This window comes from Artemia sp. Qi Xiang Cuo, chromosome 8, assembly GCF_049724085.1.
Source record: "Artemia sp. Qi Xiang Cuo chromosome 8, ASM4972408v1, whole genome shotgun sequence".
NCBI lineage: Eukaryota > Metazoa > Arthropoda > Branchiopoda > Anostraca > Artemiidae > Artemia > Artemia sp. Qi Xiang Cuo.
Window position 1 is genome coordinate 77,029,674 of NC_142801.1, and position 20,721 is coordinate 77,050,394.

Sequence of the window (20,721 nt, forward strand, 5' to 3'; positions counted from 1 at the left end):
AGGATGTTGTTAAAAAAATTATTCACTCTGATACTTAGATTTTGTCAATTTTATCTGACCTATCCGACAAAGGATGTTGATAATGAATTTATTCGCTCTGATACTTAGATTTGGTCAATTTTATCCGATGTATCTGGCAAAGGATGTTGATAAAAAAATTATTCAATCTAACACTTATAATTTGTCAATGTTATCCCATGTATCCGAGAAATGAATGTTGATATAGAATTTAGTCACTCTGATACTTAGATTTTGTCAATTTTATCCGACATATCCGATAAATGATGTTGTTAAAACATTTATTCATTCTGACAATTCGACTTTGTCAATTTTATTTGATATATCTGACAAAGTATGCTGATAAAAAAAAATTATTCACTCTGACACTTATATTTTATCAATTTTATTCGATGTATTTGGCAAAGGATGGCGATAAGAAAATTATTCACTCTGATAATTAGATTTTGTCAATTTTATCCGACATATCCAACAAAGGATGTTGATAATGAATTTATTCATTCTGAAATTAAGATTTTGTCAATTTTATTCGATGTATCTGGCAAAGGATGTTGATAAAAAAAATTATTCACTCTGATACTTAGAGTCTGTCAATTTTATCTTATGTATCCGAGAAAAGGATGTTGATATAGAATTTAGTCACTCTGATACTTAGATTTTGTCAATTTTATCCGATGTATCTGACAAAGGATGTTGATAAAACAAAATTTATTCACTCTGACACTTATATTCTATCAATTTTATTCGATGTTGTTAGAAAAAATTATTCACTCTTATACTTGGATTTTGTCAATTTTATCCGACATATCCGACAAAGGATGTTGATAATGAATTTATTCATTCTGAAATTTAGATTTTGTCAATTTTATCCGATGTATCTGGCATGTTGATAAAAAAAATGTATTCACTCTAACACTTAGAATTTGTCAATTTTATCCTATGTATCCGAGAAAAGGATGTTGATATAGAATTTAGTCACTCTGATACTTAGATTTTGTCAATTTTATGTGACATATCCGATAAAGGATGTTGTTAAAGCATTTATTCATTCTGAAATTTAGATTTTGTCAATTTTGTTTGATAAATCTGAAAAAGGATGTTGATAGAAAAATTTATTCACTCTGACACTTATGTTTTATTAATTTTATTCGATGTATCTGGCAAAGGATGTTGTAGAAAAAAAAATTATTCACTCTGATACTTATATTTTGTCAATTTTATCTGACATATCCGACAAAGGATATTGATAATGAATTTATTCACTCTGATACTTAGATTTCGCAAATTTTATCTGATGTTTCTGGCAATGGATGTTGATAAAACAAATTTATTCACTCTAACACCTAGAATTTGTCAATTTTTCCCTATGTATCAGAGAAAAAGATGTTGATATAGAATTTAGTCATTTTGATACTTAGATTTTGTGAATTTCATGCAACATATCCGATAAAGGATGTTGTTAGGCAATTTATTCATTCTGAAAGTTAGATTTTGTCAATTTTATTTGATGTATCTGACAAAGGATGTTGATAATACATTTATTCACTTTGATACTTAGATTTTGTCAATTATATTAGATGTATCTGACAAAAGGTGTTGAAAAAAAAAATTATTCACTCTGACACTTAGATTTTGTCAATTTTATCCAACATATCCGACAAATGATGCTGATATAGCATTTATTCACTCTGATACTTAGATTTTGTCAACTATATTCGTTGTATCTGAGAAAAGATGTTAATAAAAAATAAATTATTCACTCTGACGCTTAGCTTTTGTCAATTTTATCCCATGTATTCGAGAAATGGATGTTGATATACGATTTAATAACTCTGATACTTATATTTTGTCACTTTTATCCGATATGCCCGAAAAAGGATGATGATAAAGCATTTATTCTCTCTGATACTTAGATTAGGTAAATTTTATCCCATGTATTAGAGAAAGGGATGTTGATATCAAATTTAATCACTCTGATACTTAGATTCTAATCACTCTGATACTTAGATTTTGTCAATTTTATCCGTCATATCCGATAAAGGATTTTGATAAATTATTTATTCACTCTCATATTTACAATTTGTCAATTTTATTCGATGTATCTGACAAAGGATGTTGATGGAAGCAAATTCAATCGATAAGGAATGTTAATAAAGAATTTGTTCAATTTTTTCATAATTTCCTGAATTAAATTTCTGTATTGTTGTATTAAACAATACAGAAATTTCTGTATACAATACAATTCTGTATTGTATTGTGTTGAATTAAATTTCTGTATCTGTATTGTAATTTCTGAATTCAAGAAAGAGTTTGTTACTTAATTACTTACAATTTTTTCATAATGACATATCCAACAACTGATGTTAATAAAGAATATATTCATTCTGATACCTAGATTATGTCAAAGTTATCCCATGTGTCTGACAATAGATGTCTGCAAATTCCTTTTCTTACATCTCCGATGTTTTAATAAACATTCTAAACGTTTGATATGCTAGCTTACTCTAAAAATAATGAACACATAACAATGTAATGCATAATATATTTTTAATGAAATAATGCTATGTAGAATATTAATACAAAAATATATTATGATACATTATTAATATCAATGATCAACTTTGGACATTTTGAATCCGTTCCATAAAATAGTTCACCATGTTCTCTCTTGATATTGTAGTTATTGTCTTCTCTTAGTTCATTATCAGTAGAATAATCCATATTCCATTTGGGTCATTCACGACTTTTACTGGCATGTCATCAACAGGCTCAATATAATTTTTGTCTTTGGGATTATTTGGTTCATTGACTGTTTGATCAATGGCAGTAACGTTTGCTTGTACTTTGTTTTTCATCGATTCATCTTTATATTCCTTTTTGATATTTTTTACCAATGTCATTTTTATTTTTCCGGCAATTTCACTGTCTATTATCACATTATTTTTACACAGGTAACAGTTTCGGCACGTAGACAGGATATGGTTTATGATATTAGTAGAAGAGTAGGCATTTCTTTTTTTTATCTTCCGTTGAATGCTAATACCCGAAAGCTGACGATAGGATGTATCATTAGGTAATGTGTTACCTGCAACAGTAGCAAGGAGTTGTCCTCTCTCATCAACGATTATTTTTATGTTGGTATTCTCTTTGAGTGCAATCAACTCCGGAGATCTCAATCTTGCATATCTACCAACATAAGAGTTGAATTTTTTCGGTACTCCAAAGAAATTTAATTCCTTACTGTCATTACAATACATGCATGCATACATTTCCAATATTGCTAGTGCTTGTACTTGTTTCATAGTTTAAACACTTCTCCTTGTCGGCATTCAATGCTACAATAACATTGTCATGTGAACACACTTTATTAAAATGCTCCATCATCACTTTTTTTTTAAAGATATGACTTTTGTATTTTTCGTTCCACTGCGTAAGAAATACTGATTTAATACAGGCAATAAACTAGATAGTGTCGATAATCCGCCATAAAGTACCAGCGGGAAAGCCGCATCGTGTCTCTGATCAAGCATACAGTACAATTGTTTGAGCCGTAAGCATATTTTATGTTATTTTAAAATTCGTAAAAAAAAAGTTGACTTATAGTAAAGGTCATGACTAACATGTCTATACCATTCTCATTTTTGAGTTTGAAAAATATTAAATGTGATTTTTTTTGTTTTAATTATGTTTCATCTCATTCGAAGACATGTAAAAAGAAAGTTGAAAAAAATATCTCATGTTAAAAAAAAATAATAAAAAAAGTTTAAAAAAAAACTTCAAACAAAATTCAAAAAAAAATGGGGAAGGGGGCCAAAAAGTTGCAGGGAGGGGGCACCCTTCGAGTTTGGGGATAGGGGACCTTTTGAGGGTTGAGGGTTCTGTTGGTTAGGGTCGTTGGTGCTTATGGCCCTTGATGGTTTGTACTCACATACACCTTACTACTTGATTTGCAAGGATTTCTAAGGTTTGCTCTGAATTTCATTATTAAAATTCTTTTCCTGCCATCTACATCTCTCTTAGTATCAACTTTTTAGTATACTATAACGTTAAACTATTTTAAATTGACAACACTGTTCAAACCCCACTTTTGTATTATACAGAACTCATCGAAGAATTAAAGTTAGGTCAAGTCATAAGACCATTTTATCATCGTTCGCCATTTCCATAGATTGATATAGTTCCAAATTTATAATAAATAAGCTATGAGTTAACAGCCCCGAGGGGTTACCTTAACTGAGAATCACCAATTCGCAAATGCTTTACCTTTTTTTGCAATTAGAGTTAGCTTTAGCAGCGACACATTCCTAACAAACTAGTCTTGACTAAAGGCAATTGTCCAATAATCAGTTTAACCCTTTTTTTCTCCACCTTCATACGGTCCAATTCGCAAATGCTATCTAGCTCTGTTTTTTTCCCTATTATTCAATTAATATCGTTCGTATAGTCCAATTCGCAAATGCTATAACCTTTTTTTGCAATTAGAGTTGGCTTTAGCAGCGACACATTCCTAACAAACTAGTCTTGACTAAAGGCAATTGTCCAATAATCATTTTAACCCTTTTTTCTCCACCTTCATACGATCCAATTTGCAAATGCTATCTAGCTCTATTTTTCTCCCTTTTATTCAATTAATATCGTTCGTATATTTCATTTAGCAAATGCTATACCCTTTTTTCTCCACCTTCATACGATCCAATTCACAAATGCTATCTAGCGACACATTCCTAACAAACTAGTCTTGACTAAAATAAATTGTCCAAAAAATCAGAAACCAGTCTGATAGCACATACTTCAAAGAAATGGAACAGTGAATAATGCATGGGTGATAGACAGCTTTTCCTACAAAATCATTCCTAAATACGCAATTTGATAATTACTAGTTTCTGGTTTAAAAGAAAATGTTATGATGAAAGTGCTTCAAAACCCCATCTGGCTGCGTTATGTAATCTCAATTATACTCTCAAAACGTGTTTGTTCACTTTATAGGTATATAATATGAAAGGTTTGGTCGCTTTTTGCAATGTACACGTCAAACTGCACTGTATATTCTTGTGAAATTCCATGTATATTTGATATCAATAGCATCAATACTACTCCCTTTTCGAAGTTTCTACGACAACTCCTTCGATACGAAATGCCCTACTCTAAAGGAAAAAAAAATAAATACTACATTGTGCCAAAATTGTTCTTATATGCCCTCAGGTCATTACTTAAAACCCTTGCCCCGAGGGTTGTGGGGGACCGTCCTCCTCAAAAAACATATTTTCTATCTTGAAATCAACTACGCTGAACAAAACGGCTATCTCAAAATTTTGATTGGATGTGTTTGGGGAAATGATGGGCGTGAGGGGGGGGGGGGGGGCTATTTGCCCACCAAAAACTTTTGACCATTAAAAAGGGCACTAGCCCTTTGAAGTTCTAATCGAATGGGCCTTTTTTGAACTTTTTAAGACAGCGCTTTCTATAAAAACATTAAATACCCCCAGGCCACAACCTACAACCCTTGCCCTGAGGGCTCTTGGGGATTGTCCTTCCCAAAAACATAATTTCTATTCGGAAATCAACTACGCTGAACAAAATGGCTATTTCAAGATTTTGATTGGATGTGTTTGGGGGAATGATGGGCGTGGGGGGGGGCTAGTTGTCCTTCAATCACTTTCGACTATTAAAAAGGGAACTAGCCCTTTGAATTTCCAATCGAATGAGCCTTTTTGAAGTTTCTACGACAACACCTTCTATAAAAATCTTATATGCCCCCAGGGCATAAATCGCAACCCTTGCCCTGAAGGTTGTGGGGGAGTGTCCACCTCAAAAACATAATTTCTATCTGGAAATCAACTACGCTGAACAAAATGGCTATCTCAAAATTTTGATAGGATGTGTTTTGGGAATGGTGGGTGCAGAAGGGGTTTTAGTTGCCTTCCAATCACTTTCGACTATTAAAAAGGGCACAAGCCACTCCAATTTCCAATTGAATGAGTCCTTTTCGAAGCTTCTACGACAATTTGTTCGATATAAAGTGCCCTGCTCTAAATGAAAAAAATAATAAATGATACATTCTACAAACATCGTTCTTATATGCCCTCAGGGCATAACTTAAAACCCTTGCCCCGAGGGTTTTGGGGGAGTGTCCTCCTCAAAAAAATATTTTCTATGTGGAAATCAACTACGCTGAACAATATGGCTGTCTCAAAATTTTGATTGGATGTGTTTGGGGGAATTATGGGCGTGGGGGGGGGCTAGTGGCCCTCCAATCAATTTCAACTAATTAAAAGAGCACTAGCCACTCAATATCCAATCGAATGAGCCCTTTTGGAAGTTTCTACGACAACTCCTTCGATACGAAGTGCCCTGGTATGGATAAACAAAAGTAATAAATAAATAATACATACATCGTTCTTTACTTAGGCAGCTCTATTGCGCTGCCTATGCTAAAAGTATAGACCAGAAATATTCCCAGAAATCAAAAGGGAGTATATATCAATTTCACATTTTTGATGCGTCTTTTAAAGTTCCTTTTGTACCCCCCTCTCCAAAAAAAAATATGTCCTCCCCCCAAAAGAAATCCTGGTTATGGGGATTATACACCAATTCCTACCTCCACTTTCTCCTCATCTTCCCGTTAGAAATAATTTTGTATTTATCTGATGGCTCAATGAGAGCTGGGATGTTTTGGAATCAAAATGCACCCTTTGAGGTATCTCCCTCCCTCCCTAGGAACAAAAAAATCAGAGAACCCAATTATAGTAGTTCAAGTGCCTTTTTAAGTTTTTAATTTGTTTATTGTTTACAGATATTATTTGTTATTGGGAAACATGTGAACATTATTCGCGGGGGAGTTTTTTGCGAGGGGGGGATTTTCGGGAATAATTTTTTTCAGCGGGGATGTATTTTCTATGGGGGCGGGGGTCCGGGGGTTATTTTCTTGGAGGGTAAATATCTAGAACCATCTTTGCCATGGAGCAGCGATAAATTTTCAATGAACGAATTTTATATCAAAAATTCTATCAGTAACGGTTCTGTCCTAAGACCGAGGATTTGAATGAAGGGGTCTGGGTACTCGCTTGATCGTGGCCAACATTGCATATCAGAAATTGAATCTATTACAAGAGAATAATACTAGTGATAATAATTATATTTTTAATCCAACAAAAAGCCGATGTGTGTGTCTCTGTGTGCGGGTCTCTGTGTGTGTGTCTCTGTGTGTGTGTGTCTGTGTGTGTCTCTGTGTGTGTGTGTGTGTGTGTGTGTGTGTGTGTGTGTGTGTGTGTGTGTGTGTGTGTGTGTGTGGTTGTGTCTGTGTGTGTGTGTCTCTGTGTGTGTGTGTTTCTGTGTGTGTGTCTCTGTGTGTGTGTGTCTCTGTGTGTGTGTCTCTGTATGTGTATGTCTGTGTGTGTGTCTCTGTGTGTGTGTGTCTCTGTGTGTGTGTCTCTGTGTGTTTGTCTCTGTGTGTGTGTCCCTGTGTGTGTGTCTGTGTGTGTGTGTCTCTGTGTGTGTGTCTCTGTGTGTGTGTTTCTGTGTGTGTGTCTGTGTGTGTGTGTCTCTGTGTGTGTGTCTCTGTGTGTGTGTCTTTGTGTGTGTGTCTCTGTGTATGTGTCTCTGTGTATGTGTCTCCTCGTGTTTAACAAAAAAAAAAGGAATTATTTACTGACCTTCAGTTGTTGTGATTTTAAAAGTTCCGCTTTTATTTCAGCCAATCATGTTTAACAAAAAAAACAAAGGAATTATTTACTGACCTTCAGTTGTTGTGATTTTAAAAGTACCGCTTTTATTTCAAACCAATCGTGTTTAAAAAAATAAAAAAGGAATTATTTACTGACCTTCAGTTGTTGTGATTTTAAAAGTTCCGCTATTGTTTTCTAAAATCATCTTCTAAAATGCCTCAATCTGTTTCGCCCAAATAATTCCCTAAAATGCCTAAAACGGTTTCGCCCAAATAATCCTTAAAATGCCTAAAACGGTTTCGCCCAAATAATCTCTAAACGTAATTTCAGCGTGTTCCTTTTGTTTTGACATCCCTGCGCTGTCACATTTGAAATTCCTAGGAAACCCTTTCCCGCGTTAATCTCTTCATCTCTAAGATCAAAACATTCGCCCGGAGTCAATACTCCTGGATGAACACCAACAAATCAATCAACATTGACATCATCTGTCAGACATTAATGAACCTCGCCCGGAAAGAATTCTCTTGGACGAACACCAAAGACATTAATTACCTTCGCCCGGAGACAATTCTCCTGGACGAACACCAAAGACATTAATAAACTTCGCCCGGAGACATTCCTCGGAAACGTGTTCTCCCTGGGGATTCCATGCCCATATATGGCGCCCCGTCGGACTGACAGCACAGGTGTTCTCTCTAGGGACTCTATGCCCATATATTGTGTTCTTCTCGGACTGACAGCACAGGTGTTCTCTCTAGGGAGTCTATGCCCATATATGGTGTTCGTCTCGGACCTCCTGACCCCTTTCTACTAACATATCGCACCAAAAAGTTTAAGAGGGTTTGGCTATTATTTGAAAGGATAGTTGGCTTTGGGAACCAACACATTCTAAATTCTTTACGTTTTTACGGACAAAAGCGTAATCAAATTCTACGAGTTTGTTTTTCTTATCTTACAAGTGTTAAACTACCACAAATCACCATTAACAAATAAATGAAACCCAAAACTAACAGAAATTATAATAGATAGCCTAGTCAAACTCAAAACAAGCAAAAAGGAAAAGGAGTATTGCTGACAACACCCATGTCTTCTTCAGACCTGAAAATAATTTGCGCTTTACTTAACCGTTAATTGTCAGTTTGATATACATATTGTGATATCTATTTCTTATAGTCTTAATACTTCTTTATTTGTTGAAGTTATAAAAGTGAAAACATTTAAAATGTATTTTGTTTTGAGTAAAGTGCAAATTACTTTCTGGACTTGAGGAGGTTTGGGGGTTGTATGCCCTACTCATGCTAGTTGTTGCTATTTTGAATTTGAATAGGTTATTTATTGTTATTTATGTTCGTTTTGCGTTCAATTCATTTATTTATGGTGATTTGTGGTACTTTTACGCTTGAAAAATTATTTGAACTTATTTCTACTCATTTTTGGATTAACGAAGCCATGGGCATCGGCAAGGGGGGGGGATCATGAAGAGCCATGGCCCCCATTCGGAAATTTGGGACTATATAATAATTATAAAGAATAAAAGTTCAAATAGGGATAAAATCCTTTGAATAGACAGTGATGATGATAACAGTGATAGAAATTCACAAAAATACCAGATATTTCGGTCACATATACAGTGACCTTTACTACTGATGACGGTCACTGTATATGTGACCGAAATATCTGGTATTGTTGTGAATTTCTATGACTGTTATCATCATCACTGTCTATTAAAAGGATTTTATCCCTATTTGAACTTTTATTTATCGTCATGGAAAGGCAGTGTGGTCTCCGAAATTATCTAAATTATAAAGAAACTAAAGGAAAAAAACAGAATACGGAAAAACCATAGAAAAAACGTTTGTTGCTCTATTGTTGGCTGCCTGCCAATAGGTTTTGACCCATAATAAGGAAAAATATAAGTTGTAATTTGTGACTGACTGACCCCTGACAAGTTTTCCACAAAAAAAATGTTCTATATGATTCGGTTGGAGCAAAAAAAATACACAAAAAAAAATTTCATAGTAATGAATGGTAAGTAAATAACGATGCTTGTCAATAACGAAAGTATAAGAGCCTAACAATGTTTTTTTCTTTTTTTGAATAATTTAAAGAACACATAGTCTAGCAAAAAAATTAATATTGGGCGTTATACCAAAATAAAAGATTTATCTACTAATATTACATGCTATGGTTATATCACCCCTCTTCCCGCAAAAATAGTCCCCTGTAAGAATCATCAGATGGTGTTCATGGCATAATCCTGATGTAAATTTGGTCTGCCCTTAAAGGCTAAACAGAAGTCTTTCCGAATGACCTTATTTGACTGAAGTGTCCTAGTACCTGTGAATGTACATATGAGAGGAAATTTTCACAAAGATGCAACAAAACTACAAGGCAAAGCAGGTACAACATATCCAGGGCTTCCACTTTAAGGGAGATTACCCTATTTTAGAAAGAAATCATTTCTTTTAGGGACACTTATTTTGAATCTAGGGATAAAAGGAAATCTGAGGTAAAGTAAAGATTTTCAGGGATATCTCGGGTAAATTAAAGATTTTAAGAATTGCCAAATGAAAAAAAATCGACCAAAAATTTGTTCACAAGTTGCTTCAGTTACATATGTTTAAAAATTGGATAGATAAAAGAGTGTCCAACAAGTCAAAGAAAAATACTTATGTACCATACTGTAGATTATGTTTGAAGTATGAATATTGAGAGAAATCAGAGTTGACCCGGCATGCTCTGACCAAGTAGCATATGAAAGCAAGCAATGAAATCTGAGACAAAGGTTGGCATTGGCAGCATTGAAAAACTTCTGACTGTAGGCAGTAATTCCAAAGAAATTGAACAGCGCATCTGAATATTTTCGGCAGAACATAATCTGCCATTACGTCTTGCAGACAGCTTGATTCCTCTCCGTAGAAAATTATTTCCAAAAGACCAGACCCTAGCAGGGGTCACTCTGGGTAAACAGAAAGCTACAAATATTTTGCGACATAATTTTTCTTTGGTACTACACAACCAGTTAGTCGAGTTGCTCAAAACTGCTTTTTTCTCCGTGATAATTGATGAGACCACTGATTGCACTAATGATAAACAACTAGCTACTATCGTAATTTTTTTTTAGTGAGAAAGATAAAACCTTCATGTCGAAGTATTGGACATGGCTAAGCGTAGTGATGGGTCGGCTGAGGGTCTGACTAACTGCATCAAACAAGTCATTGAAAAGAACTTGATTCCCTGGCAAAATATTGTTGGATTTTGTGCAGATACTACTAAAGTCATTTTTGGAACCAATAGATCTGGTTCAACACTAATGAAAGCTATGGTGCCCATATCTTGAATGTGAAATTCTCATGCCATCTTATTCACTTATGTTCATCCTATGCATGCTTATCCTATGCGTTCATCCTAGGCGCGAAATATCTATGCCTACGTTTCCAGAAGCGCTTCCAGATGAAATAAGTGTGCTGAATTTCAGGAGTTCTTTCAATGCAAAACTCTACTGTCGTAATAAGTCGTGCCGCTAGACACTCCGGGGCTGATCGACCGAGTGGAGGTACTGCTGTTCTTCCTAGAAGTGTCCACATGCCCGAAAACTTACGCAACAGTAACCAATTTACGGCAGTCAAAATTAAGATTTATGGGGCGGTTTCAGTGTAGTTACCCACATATTACCGTAATGCTACATCACAAAGACACTATGATAAAGTATGTAGACTAGTCAAGTCTCTCGTGTCTAATTGTAAGCTGCAAAACCTCGCAGTACTCCATACAGGTGAGATGAACTGTACCCTTTTTGACGAAAGAAACAGTCGTGCTAATATTCTGAATAGTATGAGCCTTCAGCTCTTGGCGGTCGAGAATACCCAATGTTTCACATATATCCATAACTCTGGCAGTACCTCTTCTCTGGACTTCCCCGAATGTAAAACCATGTGTTCCCCAAATGTAAAACCTTACTCAGGATCCTCACTTATCTTCACTTTTCATGTCTCAGACCATATGCCTATTATTAATATAGTCACTGTTTAGCTTATTGCGCTGTATAGTCTAAGCTCAGATAATGTTGGTAAATAGCATGAAACCACTAACTGGTCTTGTGTATACACGTTTGCGTTCTGGGCTATTAGTGATTATAATTTGAAAAAGAACAAAGTGCCGTTTCATCTACTTTCCCAAAACAAAGTATTAACCTTTGCAGAGAAGCAAATATTGCTGAATATTTACTGTGCAGAAATCATTCACGCTCTACGCTCTGCCGAGCATGCTAGTTTACCCATACGAAGAGTACGTCTTGGAACTGAGAAGCATGGTTGGTCAGGTAACCCTGACCTCGTTGATTCTTGTGCTAAATCGAAATTCTGGTTTCAGGTCTGGAAGGAGTGTGGTATGCCACGACAAGGTTTGATAAATGAAATTCGTCTGAAAACAAAGCGACATTTTACGAAAGTACTTAGGCAACACCAGGCTAAATCAGTAGCTGAACTATCAAGTAAAACCACAGGTAAACCTAATTTCGTAGGGAAACTGCTCAAAAGAGATAATTCAAAAGCCTATAATGCTTTCAAAATTAACAGTGACCAGTGGTATGGGTACGGTAAAAATGAATTTTCCGAGCCTGATCCATCATTGTCAAAACAATATGAAAGGAAACTTGATGGTTGCTTAGTCCAATCAACTGATGAAATCAATTTTATTGTTATTGGATCTGTAGTTTCCGGATACATTGTTAAGCTATAAAAGACAACCTCTTGTAGAGTTGATTGCCTTTGTATACAGCACTTAAGATGTGAGTCTTTTCTCTTGCTTCACCGTATAAACTTACTCTTTCAGATAATGTTCTCTAGTGGTATAGTTCCTGATTTATTTAATACTGGTGTAATAATCCCGGTATTAAAGAGGGGAAATCCCAAGGACCAATGTTCTTCTTTGAGACCAATTACGGTGTCACCAGTTTATGCAAAGTTTTTGAATTACTAGTTCTTGACGAGACATCTGTTAAGTGTTATACACCGGATAACCAATTCGGCTTCAAGAAAGGAGTAGCCCGTGACCATGCTCACCATTTGATTCCTAATTTACTTCTGCATGCTCATGATAATAATGAGGTAGTATATTTTGCTGGGTTAGACGTATCTAGAGCTTTCGACACGGGTATACATCCACATATCTTCTTGACTGCTTATAAGCGCGGATTCAATATTTCTGTCATCAAATCGATACGTGATATGTATAAAAAGCAAAATGCCAAAGTTAAGGTCACCATCTTACCTGGTACGGTGGAACTCACTCCTTCGATTCCAGTAAAAAAGGGTATTAGACAGGGTGCTGTTACTTCTCGTCCCTGTTTAATAATACTGTCATTGTGCCACAACAGAAAGTTCTAACCACGTGCATATTAAACGGTATTGATTTTTCGATAGCTAACTGTACTGATTACATCCTTGACAATTGTACAACGCCCTTTGGAATAGTGGAAAATTTTGGATTTCTCGATAGGGAGTATAAACGTGTTTGCGTTCGATTTAGTGAGAGTAATACTGAATTTCATGTTCTTAATCGCTACTCAGATTGCTTAAAAAATGTTCAGTTAGGTGAACATAATATTAAAGTACATGATACACTGACATACTTTGGCGTACCGATTGGAACAAATCTTCGGGCCACGCGTCAACTTTCGAAGGAGTTTGTTCGCCAGAAAAGGTAGGAATGCGTATGGTTTACTAGTTGCGTTAAAGTTTAAATTTAATCACCGTATCTTAGCTAGCGTTTATAATGTATTTGCTGTTCAGCATTTACTTGCTCTTGCACAATTTTGGTCTCTCCTTACTACTTCAGATATTAGGGGTATACAGAAGTGTTTCTACAAGTATGCGAAATATTTGCTAAGGCTGCCTCTCTGGACAAATAACAGCTCACAGTCCTCGCGGTATAAAGTTGCAAGCCAGTGTCCGCGTTACAGAAAAGAAATGAGAGGTATCGGAGGCAGATTATTGGTGAAAGCACCTCTGAAATTGTCCGTCTTTGATAATAGGTTTGTTCTTATATATAATTGCCCCTATTTGTAATTTTTTTTTTCTTCTTGTCTGTTCTTCTCTGTTTTGGTTCTGTTTGTATTTGTCAGAATTTAATTGTTTTTTTTTTCATTTTCTTTCTTTATACTCCATCAGTGTTGTATTTTACATTTATGATGGGCAATAAATTTATACACCCATAGATACATACTCTCAATTCTTGCACCAGGACAGACCCACTGGTTGTCCCTTCAGGCCGGCATAAAGAGGCTTATTGATCGTCGGGTTGCTCTTACTCAGTATTTCATAGAAACCACGTTTGACGACCCAACTGCAACCAATGACCTTATCTTGTCAACATTACAAAGCAAGTTTAATAAGCCATATTTTGAATTCATGGACTCCTCTCTCGGCCTCTCTAACAAATTCATCACAGTTTTTCTATCTGAGCTTTCGCTTCTTCACTCCCTAAAGGCAAGTGCCAGCAAACTTGTGAATTATGTTGCGTCTAACTTCAAAAAACTGGACTATATTTACAGTGTTGGTTTGTTTACCGAACTGGATCCTTACCTTTCAAGTGTATACCTGCCTTTAGACCAAACACGTGTGGGAATAGATGCAACTGATTCAATGCAAGAACTTGTAGAAGCTCAAAAGCCAAGAAGCTCAAAATTTATGACATTTTGGCTTTGCTTGAACCAAGGAATACAACAAATTTGAAGGAAAAATCTCTAAGGCCACTATCTGCGAGATTTCCTGTTCTAAGAGAATAGTGTTGACTCCAGAAAACAGATGTAGAATGGAGATCACAGGCAATGACTGACGTCACTGAGCTTCATTTGGGAGATGCCCAAGTTGAAGACCTGTCAGTTTAGCAGTACTGGATGAAGATATTTAGTCTGAAGACTTGCAGTGGCGAAATCGAGTACCCAGAATTGCGAAAGGGCATATTACGGATCTCCTCTTTACCTTTTAGTAATGTACCAGTTGAGCGTTTGTTTAGTCTGCTGAAATTAATCAAAACAGACATCTGAGATAGTGTTGAGAATTTCACACTAGTCTCACTTATTCGAGTCAATTACTGGTTGAAAAACGAAGATAAAACTTCATCCACTGTCAGCATACCGAACGCTGTCTCTGGCTTCAAGACGAAGGCAAACGCTACGTGCGATGAAGTTCTGGAGATGACACTAAACTAAACTTTTTTATGTGATCTCGGTAGTGTAAAAGATGTTATATGCATCACTATCTGAAGTAAAACATCATTATCTGAAGCAGCAATTTGATGCTGCGCTATGTTTTTTTTCGTGTAGATTGTAAGGAAATGTAATGTAAAATATCTCTTTTTTCTAGGGAGAAAAATAGGGAGAAATCAGACCTAAATACAGGGAATTTCGGGAAAATTGATAAAAAAAAAGTAGGGTAAACTGAGATCTAAAAGTGGAAGCACTGAACATGTCCACAAAACATGAGCAAGTTGAAAGATACCTATTTTCTGCAAAAAGATCCAACAGTTGGAGGAGGAGTGCAGGAGAGGGGCATAAAGGGGGTGTAGGCAAGTTTCGCGCCTTCAATAACACAGACTAAAAGCACTTAAGCGCGATTTAGCTTCAAACAAGGCATGGCATTTCTATCTTTGTCCCAAATATTTGACAGATTTTTTTCTTGACAGTTGACATGACAGTTGTCATTTTATGAAATTCCTTTTTCCTGATGTGTACCTTCTCATTTTTCATGTCATTATTCTATTTTAATGTTGTTGTCCCCCCTCCCCTTCCAAGCAGAATCCTACGAATATGCTTCTTTATTGTGTGATAGCAATCTGACTTCACTACTAAGAAATTCAAGCGAATGCATGGTTTTTGAATCACTTGAATCCAAATCTATTTGCAAAGGAAGAATATACAACTATATCTAGTCAAAACCAAGGTTATGATAAATTGAAACTGGCTCAGGGTCTTTACTTACGGGTTGGCTGTTTTGTCTGTATGGAGCATAGTTATTGAAGCAAATGGAGAAATAGACTCATCTATTGGGTTCCGATTTAATCTGTTTGGCATAACTTTAATTACTAAGTTTGGTAATTTGTCCTCATGTCTTGCAAACGGGGCAAGTAAGTTTGAAAAGTTAACTGCGAAATAGATGTATTAAATTACAACATTGGTGCAAATATTTATGTAATAAGGTCTGTGTTTAAAAATGTTTACTATTACCTTGAATTTTATTACAGGAAGAAATAAATTTAGATGGCTGAACTATTAGTGTGGGAATAGGGTATGTTCACTATCCCAGTATGGACGCTCCATATACTTAATAAAATTACAATAGCATAATGATTAATTTTAATGGTATTGACGTAGTTATACAGCCAAAAAATTATTTTTTCGTTGTTATACTTTATTTTTAAAAAACTAATCAGGGTATATTACCAATATACCTATATACCAATTTAAAAGGTATGATCAGGTTAATGGGTTATATTTGTCACTTTGTTTTTTGCGTAAACAAACGAAATTCTTGAATATTTCTCATTTTGACCCATCTCCCTTTACTTTTAAGCAAGCTTTTAAAGAAATTTGGGCTTGTATTTGCTAAATACTCAACAAAAAAACCTTGTACTCTTTTCATATTAAGACTAATAACAACTACTGTAAAAGTTCGGTTTAAATTCTGCATTCATCCGAACTCAAAGAAGACGGAGGGTGTTTATAGCTTCCTTTAAGCATCATCATAATTAACGTTTACTCAGAATAATGACTTCATTTCACGAAACACGCCAAATACGGTGCCGACCCGTAAAGCAATACATAAGGACATACAATAAGTTTCTGATTCTCAATTAAGTCAAATTAAGTGAAGCTAATTATAGCATCAAAATAGGCTTTAAATGGAAAAAAAGGTGGCTTAAGTACATTGGATGGAAAGAGAAAGAAGAAAATACTAGGGGAAAAGTAAGAAAAATCTTATAGATAAAATAACTGACAAGCACCGTAAATTATCCAGGAAAAACAAAAATAGATATATAAGAATGATGAAAATAATGTATTTTTAATATTTTTAATAGTTTCTTTTAATATGAACAAAGTAATTCCAAGAAATAATAACTTTTCTCAACCAAGACAGTAACAGATAAACGAATCAATCAATCAGTCAACAAATCTCCTGTTTCAGCGAAGTTAAATAAAGCTCTAATCAATCAACAAATTAACTGAAGCTCCGGATATTTAACAAAATTGTAACAGCTAGGTTATTAACTTTAGAAGTGTGGGGTATAAAATGTCTTCAAGATTACGTGTTACGTGTTACAAAACGTTTACTTGCTAAGTGTTACAAAACATTTACGTGTTACAAAACGTTCACGTGTTACGTGTTATAAAACGTTTACGTGCTACGTGTAACAAAACGTTTACGTGTTAGGTGTTACAAAACCTGCTACGTGTTACAAAACGTTTACGTGTTACAAGACTTTTACGTGTTACGTGTTATAAAACATATTACGTGTTACAAAACGTTTACTTGCTACGTGTTACAAAACATTTACGTGTTACAAAACACTCACGTGTTACGTGTTACAAAACGTTTACGTGTTACGTGTTACAAAACATTTACGTGTTACAAAACGTTCACGTGTTACGTGTTACAAAACGTTTACGTGTTACTTGTTACAAAACGTTTACGTGTTACGTCTTACAAAACATGTTACGTGTTACAAAACGCATTACTGTTTTGTCTAAAATGAAAAAGCAATTTGAGACTTACTGAGCTACCACTGACGAAAAAAAAGCATGTTCCACCCAGGGTGTATGCAGTTGACCGGTCTCAGGCCCTTCCCTCCTAGAAATCTTGCAGTGGACAAAATATTTTCATATGAACAAATAATTCCAAGAAATAACGATTCTTCGCAACCATGACATTAATCATATAGGTATTATAACTAACAGCAAATATTAACTATTCTTTAATAGTAATGGGTCAACTCAAAAAACAAAATTATGTAACTTTGCCTTATATCACAATGTTGTCAAGAAGAATTAAGAAGAGAATAAAAAAACATTTTGTCGTGTTTTGCCGAGATGTATGCAATAGAAGTTTTGAGACAGTCATTTTATTCAAAATAGTCCAAAGATCATATAACAAGGCTTTTGAGGTTGATACCAACCACCAGAGCCTGAGGGCGAGGGTTGTAAGTTATGCCCCTTGGGCATTAAAGGTTCTTATGGAAGGGATTGTTCTAGAAGCTTTAGATGTAACTCATTTGGTTGAAATTGAAAGTTCTAGTTCGCTATTAAGAGTCAACAGTGATAGAGGTCAAGTAGCACCCCCACCCAAATACCCCTCTTTTCTCAAATATTGAAATTGTGCGATGGCAATTTTGTTTAAAACAGTCCAAAGAACATATAACATTACTTCCAAGGTTGGCAAAACCCACCAGAGCCCTGGGGCAAGAGCTTATATGCCCTGGGGGCATATAAGGTTTTTATGGAATGGGTGGTTGTATTAATTTCAGATGGATCTCATGTGATTTTAAATTGGAATTTATAGTGCCCTTTCTAATAGTCAAAGTGATTTGAGAGAACCCCACCCACCCCACACTCATCATTTCCCATAACAAACACCCAAAAAAAGTTTTGAGGTATCAATTTTTTCTGCATTGTTGAAAGGTTCAGTAGTTGTGCGTTTGGGATGGTCCCCCCCCCCCTCGCCCGAGCCCTCAGGGTAAGGGCTGCAAGTTATGCAATGTGTTGCTTGTTTGCTTCTAGTATATGTTATTGAGAAAAGGTATGCATGTTTAACTTCTATTATCCCTAAATACGAAGGGCATTAAGATGAGTCTTTCAGGGAATGTTAGGGGGAGCATTGAACTAAATCATAACAAGTTATGCGTATATGGGTTGTCAAAAGGGTGTAACTCAAGAATGACTGAGTGTTTTAATTTGGAACCTTCAGGAAAGAATAAGGGACATGATCAATTGACCAAAAAGGTATTATTTGCACACTACTTCTACTGCTACAACTGCTGCTGCTTCTACTGCTACCACAAGTACTATTACTACTACCACTTCTATCACTAAAACTACTACTTCTATAGCGAGCAGGCTCGTACTAAGGCTGAGGTTATTGAAAAAATATCTGAGGAAATGCTGAGAGGAAAGTTGAACTAAATCAAAATATACTCTGTGTAAACAGATTGCTAATACAGGTGTGTCAGCAATATCTTTGGAACGGCTTATCAAATCAAGACAAAACTTCAGGGGCATCATGAGTGGGATGTTCAGTTGACCAAAAGGCAAAATGCGCCTGTTACCACTGTTACTACTTATAATTATACACTATTACTGCTACTACTGTTCCTACTACTACCGCTACTACTATGATCTTAGTACAATTAAGGCTACACGTATGAAGGTGAAAATCTAACAGAATATTGAAGGGGGAATTTGAACCAAATCAAGACACACTAAGCGATACCTCCGAATCACAGTATTTAAATGGTTGGCCAAAGGAGAGCTCTGGTCAAAGGAACCAGGGAAATAAGATTTATCACCGCTTGTCCGATATTTCAGCTTAGACTTGACCCATGACAATTTTCCAGAGGTAAAAGAAATATATAAGAAATCGACACCATTTCAGTGGTCTTTTTCAGAGTGAATGTTTACCATTAAGGATACCAACTGTGGCGGGGGGATTAAAAACGCTCATAAGCAAATTAAATTCGATTTGAGGACGAAAGAGGATTATTGTGGTTACTCTTTTCAATGGAAACCTAGAAACAAGAAAAAGATTTTGCAAAGTAAAGACAACGAAAAGTAAAAAGTGGTTAAATGAATAAAAATAAATAAAAAAATTCTTTATATCCAGAAAAAGGATTTTGGACCACAATTTCAGTTTTGACTGGTATTCCGGTTTTTGGTACAAATTCTCTTCCTTCTTGACCAGTTGCCTTTGAAAAACATAATGTCTAAGCTCAGGGTGCCCAACACATCTTTTTGGTGCGAAGCCTATCATTATTGACCAACAATTTTTGGTGATTTTGGTGGAAAACCGGGGAATTTTGGTGATTTTCTTAGGGAAAAACTGGTGATTTTTATTTCGTTGTAGGGGCAACCCTGCGTGTGCCAACAACAATGGAAGACGCGTCGAAAGTAAGCAAAAATGCGTAATGCGAGTTTATCTGTTTATTAATAGAGTTATGCCGCTATCACCTTGAGTTATGGAAAGTGAAAAGTAGAGGCTAGTATGACCAAAATAAGAAAAGTGCGGCATTTGACAAGATATTGTGGTCGGTAAAGGTTTTCTTTTGTTTTTGCTTGAGCGCAACCAAAGTACATGCAAGAAAAGCCAAATCTGTATTAGACTGCATTTCATAGGCAGGGCAATAGCGCTGCCTAAGTAAAGAAATATGTTGGGACAATGTATTATTTATTTATTATATTTTTTTCTTTAGACCAGGGCACTTCGTATCGAAAGAGTTGTCGAAGAAACTTCGAAAAGGGCTCTTTCGATTGGAAATTGGTGTGGCTTGTGCCCTTTTTAATAGTCGACAGTGATTGGAAGGCAACTAACACCCCTTCTACGCCCACCGTTTCCCCAAACACATCCAATCAAATTTTGAGATAGCCATTTTGTTCAGCTTAGTTGATTTCCAGATAGAAGTTATGGTTTTGACTCCCCCGCAACCCTCAGGGTAAGGGTTGTAAGTTATACCCTGGGGGCATATAAGATTTTTATAGAAAGGGTTGTCGTAGAAACTTCAAAAAGAGCTGATTCGATTGGAAACTCAAAAGGGCTGGTGCCTTTTTTAATAGTCGAAACTGATTTGAGGGCGACTAACCCCCCTCTGACGCCCACCTTTTCCCCAAACAAATCCAATAAAAATTTTGGGACGGCCATTTTGTTCAACGTAGTCGAAAGTTCTGAAAATTAGGTCTTTGATGATGGCAATCCTCCACAGTCCTCAGAGCAAGGGTTGTAAGTTATGCCCTGGGAGCATATGAAGTTTATATAGAAGGAGTTGTTGTAGAAAC